Below are 17,231 nucleotides of genomic sequence, written 5' to 3'. Positions count from 1 at the left end.
TAAAACCCAGAGGTGTGGTGTGAAAAAAAAAATCTGTGACAGCGGAAGAAAGTGTTAGAAGGAGTGGGTAGAATATATCTTTTGAAGATGCAGTCCCTATTAGTTCAATGTCATTGCAATTATGAGGGCAGACAATTTTAGGGTGGCTGCGAGGCTGCGAGGTGATTACATCAGGGTCACTAAGAGATGAAAACATCCAACCCAAGAGCAGATACTAATGAGTGCAATTTCAAGAAAAACATCTCACTCCAGCTTCAAAAACACTGCAGGGAAATATTCTCATGGAGGAAAAAAAGGTCTGTGCAATGACAAAAAAATCATAAACTTTTACTCCACTTTTTGTCACCTTTGTACAGTATATTGCAATGAGTTGCGTGTGAAGCGCTTTTGTCAGTGTGTGGTTCTTTGTTCTGAACATGGGATTGAAGTCAAGATGTCACAGTTTCTACATTTTTTTTATTTTAAGTAAACATTTCACCAAGGTTTCCAACACTTTCAAATGATGGCATCTTCCTGCTTACTCAAAACCAATTCTGTTACACTGTAAAACAATTTACACCTCCACGGGTGTGATATATGAGGCACTAATCCTCTCCAGTCTATTTCATAAACATCTCAATACGGACCTATTTTTTGAGTATAATTTCTATCTTCCAAAATATATTAAAAATGTTTTAGATATGTGATACCCTCCCTCTCTCTCCCCTCCCCTGCTCTCCTCATGTGCCTGTTGTGCTGTTAGTGTAGATTTATGGTGTAGGAGTCAGGGCCCCCTGCTCACAGCCCATTTATATCTCTATTGCAGGGACACTGCACATAGTGACAGGAAGAGAGAAGCAGGGCCCTGTGGGCATGAGCGGAAAGAGGGAGAGAGTGAGATAAACACTAAAAGAGAGTGAGCACAGAGGGAAGAGAGAAAGAGACGATGCACACTGCAATAAAGTAAGTGAGTGATGGATGAAACAGAGAAAAAAAAAAATGGTCAGGGATAGAAGGGGACATGACTAAATACCACCACCCGCTCCAGTTAACCATCTCAACCCCTTAACCTCCCCAAGGAGAACCAAAAGACCCCATACCATGCTGCAGAAACACACACACACACACACACACGCACACGCACGCACACGCACACACACACTAGACAGACACACACCAATCCGCCCCACACATTAGCAGTGGCTGCGAAGCATGGCTGATTTGATGCGCTATTTTAATCGTGTGTGCCATGCCAGCGTGTTGCCTCCCACTCCTCAGACAAAGAGCTGGGGTCCCCGGAGCGTGAAGAGGGAGCCACGTCCATCAATGGATGGCCAATTACCACGCTGAGCTAAGTGGAACTGATGGGCAGCCACTCGCTGTGCTGGATGCACACATACTGTACACACGTCTGTGTTTGCGCGCACACACACACACACACACGGCTGTCACGTGATGACACAGAAACACCTTTTTCACATGGAAGCCAAAACAGCCCTGCATGACGCACCATCGCCAAAGCTGTTTTGAATCCTAAGGGGAACTACAAATGAACTTTCAACTAATTTGAGGAAAATTTTGAGTCTAGTCCCAGACTGTAAGCGATGTCCATGTCAGGTCACAAGTCTTCATAAGAAAAGTTAAAGTCATGATGAAAGTCTCTCTGAATACTGACCATGCAAACACCTTGACATGTGAACTCTTTCGCTTTTTAAGATGTTCATAGTTTTTTACATAGTTGAGACCATTTAACTCCCCTCCATGCACAGGCCTAATAATGAAATATGCATGATGTGTGGATATGTAAGGACTGTTCTCCTCGATTTTTACCAGGCCATAAACCACAACGTCTCCATTTCAATTCCTACCAGCCTTTGTACGATCTCCTTTTCCTTTTAAACATGAGAGTTAAATGTGTTTGTCCTCAAGTCTTTAGATTCATATTAGTTAAAGTCTCAGTGTCAGGCTTATAACTTGCTCTCCAAACACAGACCCAAAACAAAGTCCAAACTCCAGTTTGCTCCCCTTCTCCCGCAGTTTGTGCCTCACACTGCTTTGGTAGCTTTTGTTGAGCAGGCTAGAATGAAAAAAAAGCAGAACTGCTCTCCGGTCACTGACATTTCCATGCAGTGGCACTAGTATAGAAGAATCTTAATCTCTTGAGTGCGCCATGGGAGTTATTTTCTCCCACTCAAAGTCACTGGAATGTGCACAGCTGCAGTTCAAGCCCCGACTTTGAGGCTTTCACCTTACGTCCGCTTTTCCTTGCCTCTGTTTTATTTTTCCCTCGCCCACTGTATCTTAAATTACACACACACACACACACACACACGCACTAACACACGCACACGCACACGCGCACACACACACACACACACACACACACACACACACACACACACACACACACACACACACACACACACACACACACACACACACACACACACACACACACACACACACACACACACACACACACACACACACACACACACACACACACACACACACACACAAGCAAAGTGCTTAACATACTGTGCGACACGTACAAAATTACCAGCACAAATAGGAGACGCTACACAGTTGTTGTCAGCCATGAAGGTTAATTGAAAGCCTCTCTCTCTTTCACGGGCTTTCTTACTTTGTTTTAGTCCTTCAGTAATACACACAGCCCCCCCACCCCTTCTCCCTGGGCTCCAGGCTTGGCTTGCATCCTGGGCTTTGGAATTCATGTGTCCCGCCCTATCGATTTGCTTTCATTTTTTAAGGTCAGAAGCTGAAATCTTACACAATGAGGCATGGAGGGTCAAAACCAGCCCATTACTTACAGTGTTGGGCGAGAAGACAGTGAGCGAGGTTATCCAAGGGGAAAGAAAAAAAGCCAGAAGAGTCCCCAGGGATAAAGAATGGAATGGGTGATGAAGATCTCTGAGGAATGGCGACTGCTGGGTAGGACAGTGTGGGAGGGTTTAATGTTGGATTTATGGATTTTTTTTGTTTTTGTTTTTATCTTATTCATGGCTAGAATGTATAAAGGGAGTTTCTACTCTTGAGGAATGCAAAAGTTGGATAATGTACAGGAACTGCCAACAGAACAGGCTCTTCTGGTGTTTGTACGTGTGTCTACATGTGTTATGTATGTATGTACTATTTGTGAGATTGTCTTAGGCTTGTAAGTGTGGGAGTGAAATTAGTAGGTAAACATTGGCTCTAGCTTCAACCCACAAGCACGTATTCATACCATAAAAAAAGATTTTACTATTTTTTTGCTGTTTTAAATCAAGTTTTCTCTTGGCTTCATCCGGTCGCCACAATGGAGGTTAATAACCCGACTTGTTTCTCTTTCCGGACGGTTCTGTGACTGATGTTTACCCTCAGACTGTCAGCCTGTAAGACCCCGGCTTCTCAAATATCTAATAAATACAGCCTTATGTGTCAGAATGATGAGGATTGAATGCAGCACTTGACAAAGGATATTTTCAGCAAGTGAGCGGAGGGAATGGAAGATTGAGGGAAAGGGTGGCAGACAAAGAAAAAAAAGGCAAGATAGTAGAGCGTTAAAGAAAGGAGTGTGGGAGAATAGCTGGTTATGACACTTCAAAAACCTCCAGGTGGTAAATGAGAAAAACCTCCATTCTCCCTCCTCCCTACCCAGCTGTGACATGCCGCTAGAGAGGCTTACTGGGGATTTCAATTTGCTGCACTGTATTTTAGACGTGCAGAATGGTTTACACAGGCCCAATTTACCGAGCCAGCCGTGCAGGGGGGTTCACAGCCTCCGTGACATGCCAGCGAATGTTTATGAGTGTATTAAGTGAGGATGATAAATCTAACATACGTTACATAGGCTGAGGGCACACAGCGCTGCACTGTATATTCACACACCCACATGTTTTTTATACAGATAATAGCTAACCCTCTCTGTCACTGACAGTAATGCAGTATGTACCTGCTGTGTGTATTGTTATTTACTTACATTGTACTGTATATTCAACCTCTTTACACTGTATAAAGTCTTCAAGCTTTGTGCGTATGTACATGTGCTATTGCAGCCTTATTTATACTGCATATAATCGCTGTCCTATTGAAAACAATGTATCCCCCTGGGTTTGTGACAATGTTTTTTTCAGATAATCCAATGGCTTTTTAAATGATTTCTTTACTATCTTGATCAAACCAGCCGCAACGCCAAAAGTGTTGGGGAAATTGCCCCTTCTAAACTTCCTACCCCCAGTACTTCCGACGGCCTTGCTCGGTTCCCACCTATCTTTGAACTCCGCCTTCAATTCCCAGACATAAAAAAACGTGTTCCACACGTGCTTATGATATGGTATCTACCATATTTTCCAGTTTGACAATATCTTTAAAAGATAGCTTCTTACTGGTTTTAAAAAAAATGTGAAAACAAACAATTTAAGTATACAATGTTTGCCAAACAGAGAGGAGGGTGGCGGTAGTACTAATTGGCATGAAAACAGGGCTGTTCTTCCCTGCCTTTCTTACTGCGTCCCTACACTCTGCAGGGCAGGGCTGCGACTGGAGGAGAGGCGGCTGTGCACCACCGTGGTAATTGGCCCTGATTTATAGGAGGCCAGAGCAGCCAGCGAGAGCTAGCTCAACAGTGGCAAGAGGCCAGACAAGGCCACACTGTCAATATCAGTAAACCAACCCAACCCAGCCACGCCACTACTCAGAATCAGCCGTCACCATGTAGGAGGGTCTACGTGTGCCAGTGCACGTTCTCTTCTGTGTGTCCCTGCGTTTGTGTTCAATGAATCACTCAAGTCACACACAAACAAGAAAACCTGCCACAAAAAATGACAAGCAGTCTCCTTAAATTGAAGAAAAAAGCCTCTCAGCTCATCCTCCATTAATTCATGCTGGCAAAGTCTCTGCAAAGACTCTTAAAGGCAAGCATAGTCCCAGAGGCATCCCTTCCAAACTGCCAGAACTAACAGCTAGCTCTGCGGTCGGCCGCATTCACATCAGCCTCTAAGCACAGGAGGAACACAAATCCCCCATCCATCCTGGATAGCTCCTTCCAAACCTTTAGCCCTTAAACGCTGAGAGTAGGAGGGAGGAAGACTATAAGAGAGAGGAAAGAGAGCTGTTGGTGTCCTCCTTTTGCCTGCTGTTTTCATGCTTTATGCTTTCTATCTTTGTCTTTACTTGTTGAGGTAAACCTATAGCTAGAGGAGTGAATTGCAAAACACCCCCAACTCACAATGGGAATGCAACACTGATGATTCTAGAGCCAAATGTATTCTGATAGGGAAGACTGAGAGCTCTCTGTACATGCGGGAGAAATGACAAAGTGCAAGGGAGGGAAGGGGGGATGAGAGAAAGGAAAGAGATGCACTTTAAGAAGGAGTTGAAAACAATGTCTGAAAAAACAGCCACACCAAGAATGAAGTATAGGAGAAAAGAGCAAATGAGAAAAAGACAGATTAAAGTATCAGAGTGATTCTGACTGTCATATTCTCTCTGGGCTTCCACTAGCCTGCGGTCCTTCTTCCTCAGTAAAAACAAAAAAGCCCTGGGATCTGGGACAGTAGGGAGCCAACACTGCTGTGGACAATGACGCAGGGGACTAATTTTAAACATGCTGATTGGTCCATCTCCAGTAGCTCTCAAAGCAGCGGATGGAGCTCTTTCTCTCATTCTGTTTCTCTCTCTTGCCTGTTCTTATTGCTCAGTGCCTTATTCTCCAACTTCCTTTCTTATTTCTTCTTCACCCGCTTTTCCCACCACCTCCCCCACAGGCTCTCTTTCCCTCTCACTTTCTCTTTGGGGCAGATAAGAACAGGATGTTGTCTTCCGTGTCAGGACCCATGTGTCTGGATACAGAACCCCAGAGTTTAAATAGAGGCCATATCTTTCCCAAGGGGGAGAGATACAGTAGAATGCATACATATTAACTGACAGAGAGGACAAGAGCTGTGGATGTAAACAAGACTGTGCTTTATGTAGCGTCACTGTTTAAAAACACCAAGCCATCGGTTTTAGCTGCCAGGGGGTGACATAATGGGAAAGAATTGGGTCTAAAATGCATCCTTTTACTGTAAGAAATCAATTGGAAATGGTGCATTTGTGTTACCAAGAAAGTGATAAAGCATGATTGTAAAAACAATGCCCTGGTATTACCTTTAAATCTGGCATCCAAAGAAAGCAAAATAATGGAATTGGAATTAAAGTGCTTTTCAGTGGTTTCATTTATTTACACTTCTTTGACAGAATTTAATTGGTACTCTCATCCAGAAAAGTACTGTGGGATCAATGATTAGACACGAATCACCACAATTTAGAAGACTAAAAATAAATATGTGCAAGGAACAACAATGCAAGCGTATGACCTAGAAAAGAGCTTTTTTTCCCCTATAAGGCATTTGTCAGGAAAGAAGCATTATCAGATATCATAAGCCCCTATAGTTTGATATTATTACAACTGACAATGAGAGCTCTGCAGGACTGGTGAAGGTCTCCCTTATTGTCTATTAAAAGCTTGAAACCACATTTTATATTCCAATCATTACATCTAATGTTACTGCTCGGACCACACTGTTGTAGATATGAGATAAAAGATATCTGTCTTTTAAGACAAACATAACCAAAATAAAAAATATACAATGTTGTAAGGCAACAACAGCAACAATATGGAAAGGCGATATAATATCGGTTTAACATTTCCTCCTTGAACAGGATGTGTGAAAGGCGGGACAGTTGTTCACTTGAGTTAAAACAATAGATGACATTTAATGAATATAACATAAATGTTGAGCTGATGTATTTGAAATAGTAATATATGGGTAATGTTTTAATCTATCTTTCTCTTTGATTAAAATTAGTTTACAGTGCCATGCATTAATTAGGCCTATCAGATCTTTAAACATTTCCATTTCCTACACGCTACTTGTAGCTAGTAACTTTCTAAGTGAGGTCCTCCATCACCTCAGATTCTTGTTTAGTTTCTGCAAAGTGAGTAGGACCTGAGACAAACACACATTTCCCGCTAGGAGATACAACTCACATCCCATCCGCAGAACAGGTTGGCCTGGCCCAAACAAAAATCTCACCATAAGCTTTTATGTTTATGCCACCCCTCGGCCAACCATAAACTTGGATCTCTGCGGACATTAAAGGTCAGCCGGTGTTTAGGTGACATAACCGGGGCTAAAGTGTGTTTGTGCAAAGCGCTAACGACCGTTTGGCTGTGAGTGAGGTGAACGCCGCAGAGGGGAAAAGAGCAAGATGTGGGCAGAGCTGAAGTGAAACTCGATGGGCATAAATATTTGGGCTGATTTGTCATCATTTTGGCCAGCTGGGCCCGTTTGCAAGCTAGCCAGTGTGGGAGTGGAGACTGCACGATAGATGCAGCAAGAAAGTGGGAGGGCAGGGATACTGCAATGATAGAGTGAGGGAAAAGAGAGAAAAAAAGAATATTCTTCACTTAGGTTCCCAAGTAAACCTCAGCTGGCACAACAATAACAACAGTTAAAGCAGCAGATCTACTGATATACTGTTGCTACGATACACAAACAAATAAGGGTTTAGGTTCTTCAAATTACTTATTTTAGCTTACACGCTATAATATGTATTTACAATGACACAAAACACAAAGGAAGAAGCAAACTATTACAACCAAGTAAGTAAGTAAGAAAGTAAAACCAGTAATGATGCTCAAAACTTGTCAATTCATGTTCTTTTAATCAACTTATCAATGTATCACTTCAGCCCAAATGTGGTCTAAACTTGTTGTAGCAGCCAAATAAAGTTTTTTATTTGTTATTATAATCAACATATGATGTCTTTGAACAATATTCTGCCTGGAAAGCCCTCCGTCACCAGAGCTCAGGACCCAGAGGACCCTCAGTGTAAAGTTTCATCTCTCCGTTAAACAACACCAGATATTAGAAAGAGAAAAGGACAACAGCAGCCGCAGTGAGTAAACTCTCTCTCTCTCTCTCTGTGACTGTCTCTGTCTCTGTCTCTGTCTCTGTCTCTCTCTCTCTCTCTCTCTCTAATTGGGCACATTCTTCAGGAGTCAGTTATGTTTTTCAGAGGAAATGTAAGCACAAACAGAGGACTGTGAAGATGTAGAGAGAGCGGGGCTAGCTCTTTTTCAGCGTGACCTGTCTCTCACTGAGACAAATGTCTTCCAATCCAGTCACGCACACAGGCTGGCATCCTGCCCTGAAATTCTCATGGGCTGCATAAAGGAGAGAGAAAGAGGAAGAAAGACTGAATAACAAACACAAACAACTGTGAGTCTCTACCTCAAAAAATACATCTTCAGTCTAGCTTCAAATATACCATACACAACACGGTAGTTTGAGGTCAGCTGGCCTTTGTCCAGCAGTTCAGGAAGACCAACGTGTTGGCTGACATCCATTTTTAAATGACTGACTAGAGAGCTGACCGGATGACCAGTTGATGAGTTATTGCTGAAGTGAGAAGAATGCCAAGGGGAAAGAGAGAGAGAGAGAGAGAGAGAGAGAGAGAGAGAGAGAGAGAGAGAGAGAGAGAAAGAGAGACAGAGAAAGAGAGAGAGAGAGAAGACAAGGGAGAGAGAGAGAGAAAAGAGAGAGAGAAAGAGAGAAAGAGAGAAGACAAGGGAGAGAGAGAGAGAGAGAGAAAAGAGAGAGAGAGAGAGAGAGAGAGAGAGAGAGAGAGAGAGAGAGAGAGAGAGAGAGAGAGAGAGAGACAGGGGACAGATTGATAGAGAAGACGCTAGAGCCGTCCCAGAATGCCATTTGTTACGCCGTTCTCCAGACAAACAAATTTACGTCTCCTCTTCCAGAAGGTCAACTGTGCTCAAATTCATAAATAAGACTGTAATTGGTGCAAGAGCGGAAAAGAGGCTCAAAGGTCCCCAACAGCCTAGTGCATGAGTAAGTGCCTGACACTGACTTCAGTGTGCGTTTGACTGTGTGCCCATGGCCATATGTTAAAACGTACTACGTAATGTTTGCATAACTGAGCGATGGCATCATTGCTTTTACAAAAAAAAGATGGCTGAAAGCAGATTACGCTCAGTAAAACACTGTGTGTCTGTGCATGCTAGGATTGGTGTATAGAAAGAAAAGGTTAAACACTGCGTTTGTTAGAGATACAATGTTTCGATCACTGACCTTCCTAAGGCTAGTTCACAATATGTAACAACATCTTTATACTAAAGCCAGAAGCTGCAACGATTACCATAGAAAATTACCTCATCAATAATTGATAAAAAACATTCTTTAAATGAGGCAAACTTCTTCTTTTGACTGGTTCCGTTAAGGGGTCGCCACAGTGGATCATCTGTTTCCATTCAGTTGTAATTATGGAAACCAGATTTTATAATCAGCATATTTAATTTCGCAATGAGACAATGTCAAAATCCATACATCACAAATGAAAATAGAGATACAACTTAAAAAAGTATAACTAGTCCACACATCTCATATCCAAAATCCTAATCAATAAATCATACAGATTGTGCATGTTTCAGAAATCTTCTGAGGCAGGGACAACATAATCAATTACTATTGAAAAAATATGCATATTTAATCAATTCACTTTCTTTTTTCTATTTTCATTTGTTATCTATTTTAACATATATTGTTAACATAATTGTTTAAGATTGTTTTCATTAATTATTGAAGTGGTAATTGTCTCAGGTGTTTGTGATCCGGCTCTCCTTTTAATTAGTTGGCACAGCCTGTGACTTTAATATTAAGCTGTTTCATATTGTGAATATGTTGTTTGTAAACAAAGATCCATGACACATATCTCTAATAAGTCAGTGCTCATAGTGTGTGCAAATTCAATATATTCTTTCACAAGATTTAATTGAAGTATATAGCTTACAGCGCTTTGCATATTCTTATCATTATTCTACACCTTGTTGTGTGAACGTACTGTATGTTAATGTCTTCTATGCCTGTGGAGAGATTCAGTTCTCATACACTCTACATAAATGGAAACACACACACATAGGGGGATAAACGCACAGGAATGGGAGAAAAACAAATATATATCTTGTGAAAATTGGCATGGATGTGAAATGTAGAAGCATTATACCTGATGTCAAAAACCCACACAACTGCTGTTATACACTGGAGATCAATATTAGAGAACAAATTATTAATACTTGATTTATCAAGTGGCATTGTTTAAGACTTTTTTGACTGAATGCCCACTCTGCAGTGACCAAACCTCTTATCAGCAGGAAGAATAAAAGGCGAGACTTGCCTTTGCTGAGGAGGATGTTGTGTGGACAGAGGAGAAGTGGTCCAGAGTGCACTTCAGTGATGAGAGTAGGTTGAATTTATTTGTGTCTGATGCGAAACATTATGTTCGGAGTTGGACTGGGGAAAAACTGAACCCAAAGTTTAAAAAGAAGTCAGTTAAATTTGGAGGAGGAAGTGTCATGCAGCAGGAGTTGGGCCTCTTGTACAGCTACATGTCAGGGTGAATGCAAAGGTTTATGTGAACCTCCTTCAGCAACATGCGATACCTTCACTGCAATTGTCTCCCAATCAGCTGCAATTACCATGCAAGACAATGTCCCTGTCACACTGCAAAACAGGTGAAGCAGTTCCTTGAAAGAATATTGAAACAATGAATTGTCCAGCCCAGTGTCTGATCTAAACCCCATAGAGAAGCTCTGGAAAATCCTTGGCAACAAAGTGTCTAAGAAACCCATTACAGTTACTGAACTGTGGAAGAGACTGAAAGAAGAATGGACCAAGATCAAACCAGAGCAGTGTGAGAAACTAGTGACGTCCTGTTGGCGCAGATGTGCTGAAGTCATTCAAAGCAAGGGCCTTTACACTTCCTATTCGTTTTTTTTAATCCTATATCCCTGAGAAAACATTGTTTAAATCTTCTCTTCTGACCCAATGGTCACTGTTCTCTAATTTTGCTCACTGTTTTGTTCACAAAATAAAGGTTTTTGTTGACATGCCCTGGCTATTTAAAAAAAACATGCCAGTACAGCAGTGGTATAGCCACAACGGATATTCTATTAAATCCAAACACTAAAAAATAACAGTATTTCAGGAGAAATCAGGTATTTAAAATTTGTTCCCTAATTTTGATCTCCTGTGTATATAGAAATATGCAAAGGCAAGAACGCACATCCTCTCTTTGAATATTCATTTTTCTTTCACATGCAAAGTAGTTGCACTGGGTCTGGAATGTCACTTTTGGCCCCCAAGGAATACACTCACTGAAGCGTCTCTGACAATTGCCAGACTAAATACTGGCACTAAACACCAGCCGCTGTTGTGGCAGGAGGACTTGAGACACAGCTATAATAAATCAGCTAGGGAATGGAAAACGGTTGGTTGGTAGTACTTTATAGGGTTATTTTATGACGTACATCTGAAAAACATATCCAGAGATTTCGCACAGGGATCCGGACCTGTTCCTTCTTTACCTAAGCCAGAAAAAGCAGGTGTGCAAGCAGTAGCAGGAGGAGGGTGGTGATACTGATGTTTAAACGTTTAAAAATGGAGATACCACATTTGTAGTAGAATAAATAAATACCTTTTTGGCACTTATTCTTTTTGATTATTGCTCAAATGTTCCAACTCTACAGACATAATTTAAATGAGGCAAGAAGTCTTTCAGGTATCCAGTTATTTGTCTATATGACAACTGAAAATGAAAATGAAATGAAATGGTACATTATCCAGCAATATTGTAATTGTCAGGCGAGCTGTAAATGATATTTTGACGGACGTGAACTTCTGGATGTGTTTGAGAAAAGGTCGTGCAGCAGCAGGCAATCAAACCAACAAGAATGTTTTTGTTTTCTTTTCTTTTTCTTAAATGAGAGGGGAGAGAGCAAGACAAAAATATCATCTCAGATCTTTTGAATGTTTTAAAATGATTTGTATCCAAATGTTTGCACAACAAATGTTTTACTACATTGAAAATATAAAGCCACATCAACACCTTAAATCTGTTGGAGGGTAACTGCCTGATAACCACAGTCTCTGCGAGCGTCTCTAGCGTCCACCTTTGTGGCACGTCCTGATCTGGCACTTCTGACAAATGCATTCCTGCCTGGAGGGACTTTGTGGTTTAGTCACTTTGTTGTGGCCCTGGATGAGATCTAATTTGTCACAACATTATTTGCTGCAAGTTTATACCCTGAAGTGGGCTGATAGTGTACTTCAGACTCTGACTCATCATCTTTAGTGAACAAGTGCACCTTGTCAAAACAGTAAATCACAATAAATTATTATATTTCCCTTTAGTTCAACACCTAAGTATAAGCATTGTGTTTTGACAAGAGAGAAAAAAAGATTCCTCAGAGCCTTAGCAGCTGGTTTAGCCATACACCAAACTCCTACCCATCTTACCCACCCCTGTCTTCTTCTCTCTGACCCTCCATTACCGAATCTATCCCCGTTTGTGCTCCATCCATCCTCCCTTCAACCTCTCCTATCCCTTCAGTCAGCTCTCATCTATGCCCAAATCCATCCCAATCCTCATATGGCTGCTAGTCCTGCACCCCCACCCAGACCGCCACACCCCCACCCTCTTTCTCTTCCTCCTCTCTCTCTCCTCCATCTCTCCACCCCCTTTCTCCTCCCTGTCTAACAGCCATTAGGGAGTTTTTACATAGTGTTGAGCAGAGTTTAGTAGGCCAAAGAAGACATTGAGCCAGATTCTGCACAGTGTGCTAAGCAACTATCCCCCTTGAAGGAATATCAGCATTACTCAACACAAAAACCCCTGTATCTGCCCGCCTCCTCGGGCCTAAGCCCACATACTGCAGGGCTGTCGTCAGCAGCAGACGGTGGAGTTATGCAGGGGATTGTTTTACTTCGGGTCAATGTGAGAACAATGCCGCATTGTAACATCTTTGGAATCACTGCTTGGTATTCTGCCTCTGTGCACCTGGATATGTCATACCAAGAAAGATGTGTCAAGAAAAGTCAGGTTTTCACATCAAAGACAAAGCTTAAATGTAAGCTCCAACACACACTTTCATTTTTTTCCCCCTAGCCATCAGTCTTTCTCCGTTTTTATTTTCAACACAGGTGCGTTCAGTATTTCTGTTGGTTTGGCATATTGGCATGACCGCTGAGTTACGGACCCTTCAGAAGCGCCTCTCTGAGTGATTTAAAGGAAGAGAGTCAGCCTCTTCTGGGCAGACCATCCTGAGATGTCAATCCTGTGACTTACTGTAAACCAAAGTAGAATGATCTGTGAAGTCCCAGCTCTCACAAGCAGAGTTCAATCAGTGCGGGTGTGGAGCTTTATCCAAAAGTGTCACAATGGCGTGATAAATAAAGTGAGCTAGTTCGAGCAGCCAGCTAGAGCGAGGGGTGTAAGACACAAAACAGTAGGGAGGGAGGCAGAGAGAGAGAGAAAGAAGTAGAAAAATAAGTTACAGAGAGTGAAAGATGGATAGGGATGCCGACGTCTGCCAAAGGAGAAGAGGTGCAGTGTCTGAGTTGTCCGGGCCTTGGTAGTGTGATTTATTCATGAGATAAGTCACCATGCCTTTGGAACAGGTGAGTGTAATGGTATAATGTTTCCCTCTTGCCTGACTGCTTGCCTCAGTAACTCTGGCTTGCTGCGCTCTCGTCGGGCTGCTGCAAGAGTTTAATACATGCAACACTTGGACACGGTAAGGGATCATAGCCAGTATAGATAAACACGGGCCATCTGGGTTCAAGCAGGTTAGAACATACTCAACGGATGCCATCACTTCCTTTATATCTTCAAAGGTACTATAAGTGAAGTTATTCATTCTTTCCACTAAGTCAAGGTTTACGGTTCAAACACTTCTCCTTATTCATACATTCAAGTGTTCCTTTTAGCAGCCTGTTGTTCACCACTCTGTCCTTCTGCACTGTATCTATACATAAACCTTCTCAGAGGTCTAGTTTAGCATCACAGCACGGGGCTGAATGACCATAAATTTCAAGAAAAGATGTGAAATTGTCCCAGATCTGCAATCCTGTTGCAAACCACTTTATGAATCAAAGCTTAGGATTCTACTGAGATGCTCTCGCTCAAAACAACTTTCTGAAAACAAAAGGGTTTCTTTCCAAGAGGCTATTTGGACTTTCTATTTTTATTTCTTGTCTTTTTAAGATGTCACCCTTGTGTCTAATGCACACGCTTTTGCAGGCAATTGAAAACTGTTACTGGAACATAGAGCTTACACTCTGGAATCCTGTCTCAGCTAATGAATCTGACAATTGGCTTTTATTTCATTTCAAATTTAAATCTTGCATGACGAAAATGATCCCAGCTCATTTTTTTTTATTCAGTACCAAAAAAGCTCTTACAGCTCTCCTTCAAAGTGCAATACAATTGAGTTTCTGCATTCTTTTCAGCACTGTTTTTCCCGTCTGACATTATATTTTCATAAGGCAGGGCAAATTGTGAGGAGACATCAAAGATGAAAATCAGCGGTGGTCTGGCCTATTGTACGTACTAAAGGATTTCTAAACTATTTATTTACCCTCCAATGGAGACTTTTCATGAGATGATAACAGTGGGCTGTTATTGTTGTGGTGTGTGGCTCTCCATTCTCTGGCTGAATGTGCGGGGCCGGGCTCTGAGAGAACAGCGCTGGCTCCATTGTACCGCCGCACAGATTACCACATGAACAGGAAGCTCCTCGGCCGCCAACAGCAGACCACCTCTTAAATACCCAAGACAGCAGAGTCTTTGTGGGGCTGAATGTGAAGGGGTCTGCCCACAGCCGTGGATGGACCATTACCATTACAATGATCCTCACGCTGTTTTTTCTTTCTTATTTTTTTTACAATTTCAGAGACCATGTGGATGACAAGGAGATGAGGCTTGCCACACACAGAAAGCAGTTGCCAGGCCAGGGTGGCATTCCTTCGTTTTTGTTTTAAGAAAGAATATGCTGGAAATGCATAATTAATTAGTTACAGGCTGCTTCACGTCCCACAAGACGCCCCAACTTATCTTGCTACAATCAAGCAGATTTTAAAACTCATCTCAAGGCTCATCGATCCGTTAATCTGTTTCATAAAAGCAGAACGAAAGTAAGCTAAATGATACTAAGTTACACATTTGTTTACTCAAGGCACAGGTTGAGTTAATTAAGGCAAACATTAAGAAAAGCAGGCAAAACAAAAGGCCGTCGGAGCATTCAGTGTTATGTAGTGAAGTCTACAGCTGGATAGCAGGTGTAGAAAGGACTAAAGATAATGAGGCTGAGTCACGATTTGGAAAAGTAAACAACTCATGACTGAATGACAAAGAAAAAGCAAACTGAAGCTCCATCAGGCCCCTTCAGTTCAAGTATGGGCCCAGATCTGGTCAACTCCCTCCAGACGAGAGTACGTAACAGCTATCCTGAAGACCTCTGATTGTGGTTCGGGGAGGCGGCACAGTTAACAAAAAGACTACATGAAACCAGTCACAGAGACAGTCGTCAGCTTGTGAAAAATCTGCAGAAGCTGTCTCTGACACTGAGGGTTTAAATCTTTAGACTTCAGCACTTCTTAGTGTGTCTATTTTTGCTTCCCGCAACTAAATTTAGAGAGCACATTTAGCCAAAACTTTGATTACTGACAACAACTTTACTTTCCATCAGTCGACAGTCTTATTTAACTTTCTGTCCTTTTTGGAAACTGCAGTTGGTTTGGTATTTTTGAGAGATACTAAGGCCTTAATGCCCTGTCCACATCGCCACTAGATTTTTTTTAATCATAAAGCAGGTTGAGGTGCTATATAACTACTGTGAAAGTATCAAAACACACAATCCACAGAGAAATGCACACCCCCTGTATTCAGAAACTGTCTTTAGATGAGCGGTCAGGACTTCTGTACAGTTGTGATTTCACAACTATACAATATATAAAGGTAGAAAGTGCAGCTAAAGTTCTGCTACAGTCATTCCTCAGCTGAAACGACAGTGCAAAGATGCCAAGAAAGTATATGTGGACCTGGACATGCTGACCAATCAAAGCAGACTGGGATTTATCTGAAATTGGTCTTAAAGACACTGACGCTAAAATGGAACGGTTTCAGACAGAGAGTGACTACAGATATCTTCAGACAGACAGTGTGAGAAAATGAATGCATTTTTTACTACAACAGCAAACCGGATCTAGCTAGACCGAAAGCAAAAAAACAGACAAGCCGTTTGGGCTTGAGCCAGCTAAAAAGTAGTAGTTTCAATTTTGAGTGGATGGTGAGCGAAAAACGCCGAAATTAATGGCAATAAGTTTCTGAATGGAAAGTTTACTTTTAAACAAATGTAGAATAAACCTGACATGTGCACTTTATAATTTAGTTATTTGTAACCGCCCTGTTTCCAATGTTGTCTTTCAATAAAGAAAAGAACATTTGCATAAAGCAAGCCAATCCACTCTTCCTCGTTGATAACAGCATTCAAATGAGACGATATAATGGGACGAAGAGAAATCAATGGACATTTGCAAATAGATAAAACTGTGTGATTTATTGTGAGTTAACATTGATTAAATATTCTAATCATTTGACAGCACTCATATATTTATATATATATCTATATATATATATATAGATATATATATAGATATATATATACCTATATATATATAGATATATATATATAGATATATATACACTGTATATAGTGAGGCCTTCCCTAGGGCTTCCACTTATATCCATCTTTATTAGTATACCTATTTGTATATAAAATCACTACAACAAATACAAAATACCATGCTACTTGCTTCTAGTTTAAGAAGTTATATCTATATTTTGAATAATTTCCATATCCTATATTAGTTCTGACTTTCATTATTGCCATCCTGCTGCAAAGAGAAGGACGCGTCCAATGAAAAACATTTAACTCCCACACAGGTTGTTGCATATTCTCCAAGACTGCGGAAATTAAATGTTTAAGGGAGAAAAGAGAAGAGACAACAGAAATAGAGCAAGACGACGAATTGAAGGACACATTTTCTGAATTCTAGCCAGAGCTCTGTATTGCGTGTCAATTTATATGTGTTTTTCAGAGAGGTAGGTGCACCGATAAACGCACAAAGCCGCGCTCTCGTACGAGCTAAACTATTTCTGCCTAGTGGTATTTCAGGAACAAGAGAGGAAGACAATGAATCTAATGCCAGCTAAAGGGCACTTAAGCTATTCCGGTGACAAACAGGACCATAGCTAATGTATATTACCAAACGGAGATTGAACCAGCCATTTCAGTACGAGCAAACGGGCAAGTAGGCAGTCAGGATCTCTATTTAAAGACATCAGAGAGACCAGCA

At 41.5% G+C, this 17,231-nt stretch overlaps 1 protein-coding gene across 5 annotated transcripts in view; it reads right to left on the bottom strand.

Annotated features, from left to right (window-relative positions):
• LOC310955661 (RNA-binding motif, single-stranded-interacting protein 3) overlaps positions 1-17,231 on the bottom strand; it is a gene marked incomplete at both ends in the record, with an annotated part of 278,373 nt that overhangs the window by 162,748 nt on the left and 98,394 nt on the right. The window lies entirely within an intron of this gene.

This window comes from Echiichthys vipera (assembly GCF_963691815.1).
Source record: "Echiichthys vipera genome assembly, chromosome: 13".
Classification (NCBI taxonomy): domain Eukaryota; kingdom Metazoa; phylum Chordata; class Actinopteri; order Perciformes; family Trachinidae; genus Echiichthys; species Echiichthys vipera.
The sequence above is the reverse complement of the archived record's forward strand: the minus strand, read 5'-3'. Positions and strand labels throughout refer to the sequence as shown.